This window comes from Panulirus ornatus, chromosome 9 (assembly GCF_036320965.1).
Source record: "Panulirus ornatus isolate Po-2019 chromosome 9, ASM3632096v1, whole genome shotgun sequence".
Lineage (NCBI taxonomy): Eukaryota > Metazoa > Arthropoda > Malacostraca > Decapoda > Palinuridae > Panulirus > Panulirus ornatus.
In genome coordinates this window covers 28797620-28811690 of record NC_092232.1, presented here as the reverse complement: position 1 = coordinate 28811690, position 14071 = coordinate 28797620, and positions in this window count along the sequence as shown.

Genomic DNA, 14071 nt, shown 5'->3' with positions numbered 1-14071 from the left:
TTCAATACACCCTCTTCTGCTCTCTCAAGCACACTCTTTTTATTATCTATATCTATCTATATATATATATATATATATATATATATATATATATATATATATATATATATATATATATATATATATTCTTTTATTAGCAGGAGGTAGCGCAAGGAAACAGACAAAAGAATGGCCCAACCCACCGACATACACATGTATATACATAAACGCCCACACATGCACATATACATATCTATACATTTCAACATATACATACAAATACATACACAGACATATACATATATACACATGTATATATTCATAAATGCTGCCTTCATCCATTCCTGCCACCACCCAACAAATGACACCCCCCTCCCCCCGCATGCATGCGAGGTAGCACCAGGAAAAGACAACAAAGGCCACATTTGTTCACACTCAGTCTCTAGCTGTCATGTGTAATGCACCGAAACCACAGCTCTTTCCACATCCAGGCCCCACAAAACCTTCCATGGTTTACCCCAGATGCTTCACTTGCCCTGGTTCAATCCATTGACAGCACGTCGACCCTGGTATACCACGTCATTCCAATTCACTCTATTCCTTGCATGCCTTTCACCCTCCTGTAAGTTCAAGCCCCGATCGCTCACAATCTTTTTCACTCCATCCTTCCACCTCCAATTTGGTCTCCCACTTCACCTCATTCCCTCTACCTCTGACACATATATCCTCTTTGTCAATCTTTCCTCACTCATTACCTCCATGTGAACAAACCATTTCAATACACCCTCTTCTTTCTCAAACACACTTTTTTTATTACCACACATCTCTCTTCCCCTTTCATTGCTTACTCGATCAAACCACCTCACACCACATATTGTCCTCAAACATCTCATTTCCAACATGTCCACCCTCCTCCGCACTACCCATGCCTCACAACCATATAACATTGTTGGAACCACTATTCCTTCAAACATACCCATTTTTGCTCTCCGAGATAATGTTCTTGCCTTCCACACATTCTTCAACGCTCCCAGAACCTTTACCTACTCCCCCACCCTGTGACCCACTTCCGCTTCCATGGTTCCATCCACTGCCAAATCCACTCCCAGATATCTAAAACACTTCACTTTCTCCAGTTTTTCTGCATTCAAACTTTCCTCCCAACTTACTTGTCCCTCAACCCTACTGAACCTAATAACCTTGCTCTTATTCACATTTACTCTCAGCTTTCTTCTATCACACACTCAACCAAACTCAGTCACCATATATATATTTATTTATTTATTTATTTATTTATTTTGCTTTGTCGCTGTCTCCCGCGTTTGCGAGGTAGGGCAAGGAAACAGACAAAAGAAATGGCCCAACCCACCCCCATACACACGTATATACATACACGTCCACACACTCAAATATACATACCTATACATCTCAATGTACACATATATATACACACACAGACATATACATATATACACATGTACATAATTCATACTGTCTGCCTTTATTTATTCCCATCGCCACCTCGCCACACATGGAATAACATCCCCTCCCCCCCTCATGTGTGCGAGTTAGCGCTAGGAAAAGACAACAGAGGCCCCATCCATTCACACTCTGTCTCCAGCTGTCATGTAATAATGCCCGAAACCACAGCTCCCTTTCCACATCCAGGCCCCACAGAACTCTCCATGGTTTTCCCCAGACACTTCACATGCCCTGATTCAATCCATTGACAGCACGTCGACCCCGGTATACCACATCGATCCAATTCACTCTATTCCTTGCCCGCCTTTCACCCTCCTGCATGTTCAGGCCCCAATCACTCAAAATCTTTTTCACTCCATCTTTCCACCTCCAATTTGGTCTCCCACTTCTCCTCGTTCCCTCCACCTCCGACACATATATCCTCTTGGTCAATCTTTCCTCACTCATTCTCTTCATGTGCCCAAACCATTTCAAAACACCCTCTTCTGCTCTCTCAACCACGCTCTTTTTATTTCCACACATCTCTCTTACCCTTACATTACTTCCTCAATCTTTATTTCCACACATCTCTCTTACCCTTACATTACTTCCTCAATCAAACCATCTCACACCACATATTGTCCTCGAACATTTCATTTCCAACATATCCACCCTCCTCTGCACAACCCTATCTATAGCCCATGCCTCACAATCATATAACAGTGTTGGAACCACTATTCCTTCAAAAATACCCATTTTTGCTCTCCGAGATAACGTTCTTGCCTTCCACACATTCTTCAACGCTCCCAGAACCTTCTCCCCCTCCCCCACCCTTCTGCTTCCATGGTTCCATCCGCTGCCAAATGTATGTATATATAACAGTCTGCTTGTTGACAACAAGCTAGTTTTTATCTTGGTTATGCATAGGCCTGCATTGGCAGTTTCTTTTGACCTGTGTTGAATAAATTTAGGTTCTTCGATACATTCAGCATTCATTTGTTTAGTAAATGTACATAATTGGGTATGCAGTTCTGTCTTTTCACAGTGTCACCTCAATTAACACATCCTCCTGACCTACCTCATCCTGATCTGTTTCTTACAACTTCTTTTTCATGTACAGGTTGAGTATCCCTTACCAGAAGCGTTTCGGATTTTGAAATAGTTGCTTATACATATGTTGCTGTTCATGTTATGCTCAAATGTGGCATTTTAGGTGGAGATAAAATTCAGATTTCACGAAAATAAGGTTTTTCGCTTACGAAAGAAAACTTGATCTCTGCTTACAAAAGAAGGTAAATGCAGCAACAAATACTAGAACTACATATGGCATATGAAACTTAAGGGGAAGGGTACATCATCGTGAGAAGGAACATCAGAAGTTGAGGGATAAGGAAGGGTTACTCTAGGGATGAAGAGGCATTCTGCTAGATGGCTTTTTTAAATGTTTCCTCCAGAGTCATTTGCCTCATTAACAATGGTTTTTGTGTTAGACGTTTCTCTTTGATTTTATAAACTAACATGATTTCTTGTTCTGTTATGAATGCACACTGCTCTCTAGTCCTTCAGTAAGTCCAGTACACATTTCACCATGTCATTCATGGGCACTTTTTCTGCAGTTAACAGTCATCTTCATCGTCTATATTATCACAATCACCCTGATTCAGAACCATTTCAGCTATTTCACTATCAGTCGGTGCATGAACAACTGGAGCCTCATCATCAGTTAAAAACTTCTTTGATATCCACTTCTTACAGCATACTAATGGACTCTGTAGGTATATTTGTGCATATGTAAGGTTAGACATTTTTTCTTGCTGGACATATGGAATCCTTCAAAATTACCATCGTGTTCATTATCATTGAACATAGTTGCAGGCCAGAGGTTGTGCCAGGCATGTACAACTGTCTCTTTAGTCACTGTGTTTCAAGCATTGGCATCCACACCCCACACCTCTGTTCACTGCTGCCAGCATGCTGTTCAAGACAGTGTTTTTATATTTACTCTTCATTGATATAGGATACCTTGGTCGCATGGCTGAGTTAATGAAATCACATTTGAGGGAAAGTACTAGGCATAAACATTATTTTTGAAGAGAATTTTAGCTGGAGGTTCAGCAGAACAGTTGTCGAGGAATAACAAAATCTTGCAGTCTCCATCCAGTCCAGCTTACCTGCAGTGAGCACGAGCCACTGGTACAAAATTTTTGTGAAACCAATCAAAAAAGATGCATCTAGTGATCTATGCTTTTTTGTTCGCATAGTAATGGACTGGCAAGAAATTCACTCCTGTAAAACAATGAGGATGCAACTTTTGCCTCTCACAGCAAGGTTACACTTGGGCATGCCTGCTGCATTAGCACTTCCCAGCACAGTTATTCTTTCCTTGGCATCCTTAATATCTGTAGGGGCTGTCTCATCAGTCATAGTCAGTGTCTTTCTGGGGCAATAATGCCAAAAAGTGATGTTTCATCAGCATTATAGACATTCTAACATTAGAATTTCATCAGCGATGATCTTGGCAAAGTCATCAGTAAATTTCTCTGCTGCTTCATGATCAGCAGATGCTTTATCACCACAAATCTTTAAACCTTTCATGCCGTGTCTTTTCTTAAATTTCTGCAACTATCTTGCTGAATATTCACAGTTCCCTTCAATTTTCAGTTCATGATATATCTTTGCTTGTTTCATGATCAGCATACCATTAAGTGGCATTTGTTTACTGCAATCCTTTCTTTCAATATATGACTGAGATCATTTTTAGTTTCATGCAGCGTTTTTCTATTTTTCATTAACTTGTGTTCATCACTTTCTGCATATAACTTCAACAGTTTATCCTTTTGTTTCTTCATGTCATAGAGGGTGATCATTCCAACACCAAACTCTTTTCTAAGATGTTTCACACACCTCTGTCCAGTTTTTCCAACAGCTTGACTCTCTGTACTGTAGATAAATGCTTCCTCTTTTTCTAATCACTATTACCCATAGGGGTATCTGCAAGCCTTTTTGACATTTTCAACAATATCTTTGTACCTCAGAGCAGAGAATAAGCAAAGACACATAGAGAAATGCAAGTCTTGTTGTGATGATGGTTTGTAACAAACTGGTGCTATCAGAGCCCAGCATGGACAAGTAAGGTCAGGTGTGGAATTTTTCACTTGTAATGTCATATCATTGCTTAAAAAGTTAGGGATGCTCAACCTGTATTAACATATTACCAGTCAATCAATTCCATTTTTCATACCCAAAAATTTATGCCTTTTTTGTTATTTTTACTATCATATGTACGTCCTCTCAGTGGTGCTCTTACTACTGTGCTCATTGCTCCAGCTGCAGTATCATTTCCAAATATGTCCAAGTACACATACAGTATATGGTTACATCATATATTTATATGTTTTTTTAAGAAATTAATCATAGTTCCAGGAAACACCTGGATCATTGATTTGCTAGTGTTTATGTGCCCATTTTTCTTTGTGTTCATGAATTAGAGTTGATACTTATGTATACCAAATTTTGTAAATGACAAGATTTTAAAGCATTGCCAGAAAAACAGCATTAAACATTTGTACTGATAAAGTTACCCTAAAAGTATCACACTTTAGAAAATTGGAATATGCAAAATAACATACTAGATTCTGAAAAATGAAGGAAAGTAATGAAATGTCTTGAAAAACCATTTGGAAAATACAAGTTTAAAAACCAGTAACATTCATAAAACTGCAGCTCTGTGGTATGGGGTCCTTACCTATGTCAGATTGATAAAAGCATGACTTTAGAAGATTTGTTAACTCTTCTAAGATCAGTTTTCTTTTAATTCATTCCAATTTTACACTGCCCTGTGATGTTCTAAACATTCAAATAATTTGTTTAAATGTCTCCCTTGTGCTGTGTTTGCTACTCAAAAAAACTAATTTTTGAACCACGTTTTCCTTGATGCAATGATCTGAGCTAAAGAGGTCCTGCCATAGCTCATGAGACCCATTGTGTAAGATGTCATTAATATAACATATATTTATTATATGTAATATTAATGACATCTTATATTTATTATATGTAATATTAATGACATCTTACACAATGGGTCTCATGAGCTATGGCAGGACCTCTTTAGCTCAGATCATTGCATAAAGGAAAACGTGGTTCATTGGATCACTAGATTAAAAAGAAAACAGATTCGAAAGAGTTTTGGGTCCTTCAAATCCCTAAAACTCCATTGATTATATTTAGGTTTTTATAATCTAAGTTCATTTTAAGTTTTAGAATTATATGCAGCATTTTTCAGCTGCCTTTAGAAATTTTTTAAGAATTTCATTTATCTGGCCGTTGTTACTTTTCTTCATCTATGAAAATATATTTTGAGCTAAATAAAAAATTGCAGCCTTAAATGTGAGACTGCCTAGTAATTAATGAAAGACAGACCACTCCAATTACTAAATTGAGAAGTAGCAATTGCAAAATGTCTGTTAATATTTTCATCTTTATTTTCTGGTAAAGTGGCTCCTGACTGGGACTATGTCTATTGCAGATCATTGTTAACTAGAGGTAAAGTCTCAGTCAAAGTAATTTTATGGCCACCTTTAAGAAGTCATTTGGTTGACACCCTTTCTTTCTTAAATTATTTTGCTCTCTCTTCAGCAACCACACAAGCAAGAAGGTAGGATTATTGACACAGATTTATTCACCACAATTTAAAGTGTTTATGTTCATTTGTAAAATTTGGAAATTGCATTGTTCAAATTTCAGGGGTTAAGAGTAAATTTCCAAGACATTTTATAATAGAAAACTTTCCAAACTAGAGTAAAATATTCCTTAAAAAGTCTGATATTTTGAGGGTTTATTGCATTTTTCATTTCAAGTTGGGTACTTAGGCAAGCTATAAACATGCATATATGTATGTGATACTGAAATGAGCTAGGGCAATGTTCATGCTATAAATGGTAAATTGGGACCATACCCAAAGATTGCAGGGAATACTGTGTATGAATCACTAATAGGAAGAGAATATTCTGGCTTGAAGGTCAGTGTTGTGGAGAAAACTTTTGCTGACGAAGATTCTGATGTCTAAGGAATTGTGAAGAAATTTATATTCATAGCTACCTATGATTTTCTATTTAGCTGTGATCAGTGACATTTGAAAGTTTAAGGCATTTCTTGCCAAACAAAAATTTCCAATCCTGAAACTAAAGCATTTCCATCAAAATGCCATTACATATTGAAACAGAATCACAGTGTCATGTAGTTAGCAGGGAAAGGACCAAGTTTGACATCATCTCAGCAGGTTGTAGACCTACTATTCTTTTACTGATATCAAGAGTTTTTAGTCACATTGATAAATTATTACAGAACTATGGTTTTAGTTCAGATTACAGTGAACAAAATACAGAGAACCAACATTAATGTCAATGACAGTAGCATTTAACAGCAGTGACAATTAATACTTTTATAGGAGAGCAGCTTTTTGTTATATTCACTTCACAACTCAGTCTTTGAATTCCAATCATACTAGAACATTCCACGTATTCTGATTGTGTTAAAACAACTGAAGACTTACTTATTTACATTACATTATTAAAAGTCCTGAAACTTGCAAGTAAATCACTATTTACATAATGGCTGATGAATTCAAAATCTAGTAGCTTTTATATAGCTCCACATATTGCAAGTTCTAAATATTATCTTTAATAAGACTGGTAGTAATTCTCATCTTATACAGTGTCCTTTACATATTTTCATTTAGCTTAGTGTAGCAAGAAAAATTATGAGGGAAATACCATTTATTTTATTTTCTCCAGTGACACCCCCCCCCCCCCCCACACACACACACACACACACACACACACACTGAAAAATGCAAAATAAACTTTGTGGGGAATTCCTAAGTTTGAAATACATTCCATTCCAATAAATTCTTAAGTTTTAACCAAACACTATTCCAGTCAAAATGCTCATTGTTGAGCCATAACTAGAAAATGTTTTAAATGAGACACATTAAAAACAATATTGAATGATATTGGAAAGTTTTTCCCAATATCACATTGAATACAAGAATACAAGTACAAGGTAATAAGGATAATACTGTTATTAATCTGATTACATTTTAACCTCTTACAGAAGTTATTAAACGTAATGGTTACTGTACTAAGGATAACCTCTGCGTCTTCCCAACCCTCATGTAGGAGTGTCCATGTAGGGCTTAAAGCTGATCTATTATGTTTTTGCATGTGAACATGAAGGTCGAGTTAGAAGAGGTTTAAGCAAGGATTTGCTTTTCTATTACAGACACTACCTAAGTCACCAAAATACCTACGTAATTTAACTCCTTATTATATTCCATTTGCATAAAAACTTAGCATTTCTTTCTATCACCTGGCTTTGATTTGTGGATATAGTGGAAATATTAAATTGTTACAACTACAAAGAATTTTCAAACCTGAACAATACAAGTCTTGTGTGCACGGTTTGTGAATACTTCTGTGGAATGGGTGTTATGCAAACTGACCTTGCTTATACCTGAATCACCTAACTCAATGAATGTTATCTGTGAAGATTTATAAATTGACTCAGCAGTTTGGTGTTCATTAATGTTACTCAGCTTTCTGCCACATAATTTGTTTTCCACCTTTGTTTTTGTTCAGATACATGCTGGCTTACTTTAACTTTTAGCTAAAGCTGCCATTGTCTGCTTGACTGCCCTACCCCATGCTAGCCGAGTCAAATTATGAATACCTATTTAGTAATGCTACAGCACAGGTAGATAGGTGTAATCACCAGGATATACTGTAAATACCCAAAGTGTGAGGTTATGTATTTTGTTCATGTGACCAGTTAGCTCAATGATGTTGAAGTCTATAGAGAAAAATATATATATGAATAATCCATACTCTTTGATTTTCCCCTTGACAATACAGTAACTACATCATCATATACAGCTTGCTGAACAGTAAGTATAGAAAATTTATCAGATAATCTTTAGAGAAAAGAAATTAAATGTACTAAAATATACTAAACAATGAAGTACAGTGAAATGTCTTTAGTTCAATATGGTTAGGACCAAACAATTCCCAATTTAGTGATTTTTCCAAAGAACAGATAATGAATATTTTCTAAGATACTCATGATTTAGTAAAAAGTAAAGTGTAGAAATGCAACCTAATTTTCTTAATGAAATACAGTACTTTAATTAACAACACTCCTATACTAGAGAGGCTCTTTCCTTAATGTAATGGATGTGTTCCTAAAAACTGTTACTCTTATGAAATCAATTTAAATAAAACAAAATTTACTAAAAAATCAATTTCATGATATGGGGATATCTTCCCGAGGAATATTTCTGAACATTTCCATACATATGCTCTTCTGTGTGTTACTTAAATGTGTTAAAGATTACCGACATATGCCAACATAAAGTGCTTTGAAGACATTGATAGGACATTGTTCATATTGCTTTATCGCATTACCTTTATCCATTACCATACCCACAACAATTGCACTAGATGCTGGGTGCTTCTTACTTACTTTTGCTGGGCTTATTATAGTTATAAGGAGGAAAATCTTCAATCCTTAGCTGTAATGCAACAAGGGAATGAGTATGGGGATACTGAAGCAATGTTTGTTTACATCAGATCCGAATGCATATGCGGATGAATGCTATGTGAATGATTCAATGTTTTCGCTCTACATAATGTAAAATGCTAAACATTTTTTGAATGTTTACAATCAGAAGTATCTGTTTATTAACATCCAACTTTATAACCTAAGGAAGTGTGGTGAATGTTAATATCAATGAGATACAGTACTGCATGAGGATAAGAAATCACAATAATTGAAAGCAAAAATATGGCAACAATATTTGTAAGGCACTGTTGTCATAATTAATCAAAGTGTTTTATGTGTATCAGTGTGATTCCAACTCTTTACAAATTATTTTTGCAACTATTTTTAATGTATTTATCAGAGAAAGATGAATTGGTGAAGAGTATAGATATTCTGGTAAAACATATCTGAGAGAAACAAGGAAAATCATCTTGTTGGGGTTCTCTAAATGATGAATCCCACCAAAAAACACACAAAAAGAGTCATAATGAAACTATGTACACATCTTCAGAATCAGAGGAGACATATGGAACATGGGTATCTATATATAAAGCATCAATAGACTGTGGAATTTGTGCAAATATAAAAAGAATGAATGCCATCAAGCAAGGACACAACAACACCAGATGGTGTACCACTTGCCTCACTCTTACGAGTGCACTCTCACTGAAGTTATAGCTCCCTGGGTAAGTTGAAGACTAAATTATGTTTTTCTTAGCAATTTCATTTCTGTTACATGATGTTTGTTCAATTCAAGGGGGAGATATTGTTTTTCACTGTTCTTGCAAATCTTGCAAATCATCGGAGAAATTTTTTTCACTTGAAAAACATCCAATTTCCTGAGGCTGTTAAGTATAATGTCACTGTTGCACTGTCAGGATGGATTACAAGATACAAATGCTTAAAAATACATGCAGAAAAGCAATAACTGCTGATATAAACATAAATTTTATCAGTTGCCTGGGTCTACTAGAGTAATACAGAGGTATATCAACTTTACTGCAATCCACCTGAATATCTGGGCTATTCAGTGCTCTTTATAGTTTACTGGCAATTTCCTGACCCATATAAATTTTTTCCAAGTACACTAAATTCTATTGGTTTTTCTGTACCATAATGTTTCTGTACCACAGATCACCATTTTAAAGACATTTCACTGTATAAAGGTCTTGTAGATGATTAGCAGAAACTGGTAAATCTATTCACATAAGTTTTTAATCCTAAAATCAATTTTCTAACCAAATATAGGTTAACTTTTATTTCTAAATCTATGAGTAAGCTACCATGCCTGTCTGTACACATTACAATAACATTTGAAGGTAGCAAAGCAAAGTCTTATTCCAAAACTCACTCAAAAATAATTATATATATATATATATATATATATATATATATATATATATATATATATATATATATCGCTACCTCGCAAACGCGGGAGACAGCAACAAAGTATAAAAAAAAAAAAAAAAATATATATATATATATATATATATATATATATATATATATATATATATATATATATATATATTTTCTTTTTTCTTTCAAACTATTCGCCATTTCCCGCATTAGCAAGGTAGCGTTAAGAACAGAGGACTGGGCCCCTGAGGGAATATCATCACCTGGCCCCCTTCTCTGGTCCTTCTTTTGGAAAATTAAAAAAAAAAATGAGGGGAGGATTTCCAGCCCCCCGTTCCCTCCCCTTTTAGTCGCCTTCTACGACATGCAGGGAATACGTGGGAAGTATTCTTTCTCCCCTATCCCCAGGGATAATATATATATATATATATATATATATATATATATATATATATATATTTTTTTTTTTTTATACTTTGTCGCTGTCTCCCGCGTTTGCGAGGTAGCGCAAGGAAAGAGACGAAAGAAATGCCCCCCCCCATACACATGTATATACATACGTCCACACACGCAAATATACATACCTACACAGCTTTCCATGGTTTACCCCAGACGCTTCACATGCCTTGATTCAATCCACTGACAGCACGTCAACCCCGGTATACCACATCGCTCCAATTCACTCTATTCCTTGCCCTCCTTTCACCCTCCTGCATCTTCAGGCCCCGATCACACAAAATCTTTTCACTCCATCTTTCCACCTCCAGTTTGGTCTCCCTCTTCTCCTCGTTCCCTCCACCTCCGACACATATATCCTCTTGGTCAATCTTTCCTCACTCATTCTCTCCATGTGCCCAAACCACTTCAAAACACCCTCTTCTGCTCTCTCAACCACGCTCTTTTTATTTCCACACATCTCTCTTACCCTTACGTTACTCACTCGATCAAACCACCTCACACCACACATTGTCCTCAAACATCTCATTTCCAGCACATCCATCCTCCTGCGCACAACTCTATCCATAGCCCACGCCTCGCAACCATACAACATTGTTGGAACCACTATTCCTTCAAACATACCCATTTTTGCTTTCCGAGATAATGTTCTCGACTTCCACACATTCTTCAAGGCCCCCAGAATTTTCGCCCCCTCCCCCACCCTATGATCCACTTCCGCTTCCATGGTTCCATCCGCTGCTAGATCCACTCCCAGATATCTAAAACACTTCACTTCCTCCAGTTTTTCTCCATTCAAACTCACCTCCCAATTGACTTGACCCTCAACCCTACTGTACCTAATAACCTTGCTCTTATTCACATTTACTCTTAACTTTCTTCTTCCACACACTTTACCAAACTCAGTCACCAGCTTCTGCAGTTTCTCACATGAATCAGCCACAAGTGCTGTATCATCAGCGAACAACAACTGACTCACTTCCCAAGCTCTCTCATCCCCAACAGACTTCATACTTGCCCCTCTTTCCAAGACTCTTGCATTTACCTCCCTAACAACCCCATCCATAAACAAATTAAACAACCATGGAGACATCACACACCCCTGCCGCAAACCTACATTCACTGAGAACCAATCACTTTCCTCTCTTCCTACACGTACACATGCCTTACATCCTCGATAAAAACTTTTCACTGCTTCTAACAACTTTCCTCCCACACCATATATTCTATTGGTTTTTCTGTACCATAATGTTTCTGTACCACAGATCACCATTTTAAAGACATTTCACTGTATAAAGGTCTTGTAGATGATTAGCAGAAACTGGTAAATCTATTCACATAAGTTTTTAATCCTAAAATCAATTTTCTAACCAAATATAGGTTAACTTTTATTTCTAAATCTATGAGTAAGCTACCATGCCTGTCTGTACACATTACAATAACATTACAATAACATTACAATAATATATATATATATATATATATATATATATATATATATATATATATATATATATATTTTTTTCATACTATTCGCCATTTCCCGCATTTGCGAGGTAGCGTTAAGAACAGAGGACTGGGCCTTAGAGGGAAAATCCTCACCTGGCCCCCTTCTCTGTTCCTTCTTTTGGAAAATTAAAAAAAACGAGAGGGGAGGATTTCCAGCCACCCACTCCCTCCCCTTTTAGTCGCCTTCTACGACACGCAGGGAATACGTGGGAAGTATTCTTTCTCCCCTATCCCCAGGGATATATATATATATATATATATATATATATAATTCTTACTCTTAACTTTCTTCTTTCACACACTTTACCAAACTCAGTCACCAGCTTCTGCAGTTTCTCACATGAATCAGCCACAAGTGCTGTATCATCAGCGAACAACAACTGACTCACTTCCCAAGCTCTCTCATCCACAACAGACTGCATACTTGCCCCTCTTTCCAAAACTCGCATTCACCTCCCTAACAACCCCATCCATAAACAAATTAAACAACCATGAAGACATCACACACCCCTGCCGCAAATCTGCATTCACTGAGAACAAATCATTTTTCTCTCTTCCTACACGTACACATGCCTTACATCCTCGATAAAAACTTCTCACTACTTCTAACAACTTGCCTCCCACACCATATATTCTTAATACCTTCCACAGAGCATCTCTATCAACTCTATTATATGCCTTCTCCAGATCCATAAGTGCTACATACAAATCCATTTGCTTTTCTAAGTATTTCTCACATACATTCTTCAAAGCAAACACCTGATCCACACATCCTCTACCACTTCTGAAACCACACTGCTCTTCCCCAATCTGATGCTCTGTACATGCCTTCACCCTCTCAATCAATACCCTCCCATATAATTTACCAGGAATACTCAACAAACTTATACCTCTGTAATTTAAGCACTCACTTTTATCCCCTTTGCCTTTATACAATGGCACTATGCAAGCATTTCGCCAATCCTCAGGCACCTCACCATGAGTCATACATACATTAAATAACCTTACCAACCAGTCAACAATACAGTCACCCCCTTTTTTAATAAATTCCACTACAATACCATCCAAAGCCACTGCCTTGCTGGCTTTCATCTTCCGCAAAGCTTTTACTATCTCTTCTCTGTTTACCAAGTCATTTTCCCTAACCCTCTCACTTTGCACACCACCTCGACCAAAACACCCTATACCTGCCACTCTATCTTCAAACACATTCAACAAACCTTCAAAATACTCACTCCATCTCCACATCACCACTACTTGTTATCACCTCCCCATTAGCCCCCTTCAATGAAGTTCCCATTTGTTGATATACACATATATGTGTATATGAGTGGATGGGCCATTCTTCAGCTGTTTCCTGGTGCTACCTTGCTGACATGGGAAACAGCAATGAAGTATACTAATAATAATAATAATAATAATAATTACAAATTACAGAGGTATAAGTTTGTTGAGTATTCCTGGTAAATTATATGGGAGGGTATTGATTGAGAGGGTGAAGGCATGTACAGAGCATCAGATTGGGGAAGAGCAGTGTGGTTTCAGAAGTGGTAGAGGATGTGTGGATCAGGTGTTTGCTTTGAAGAATGTATGTGAGAAATACTTAGAAAAGCAAATGGATTTGTATATAGCATTTATGGATCTGGAGAAGGCATATGATAGAGTTGATAGAGATGCTCTGTGGAAGGTATTAAGAATATATGGTGTGGGA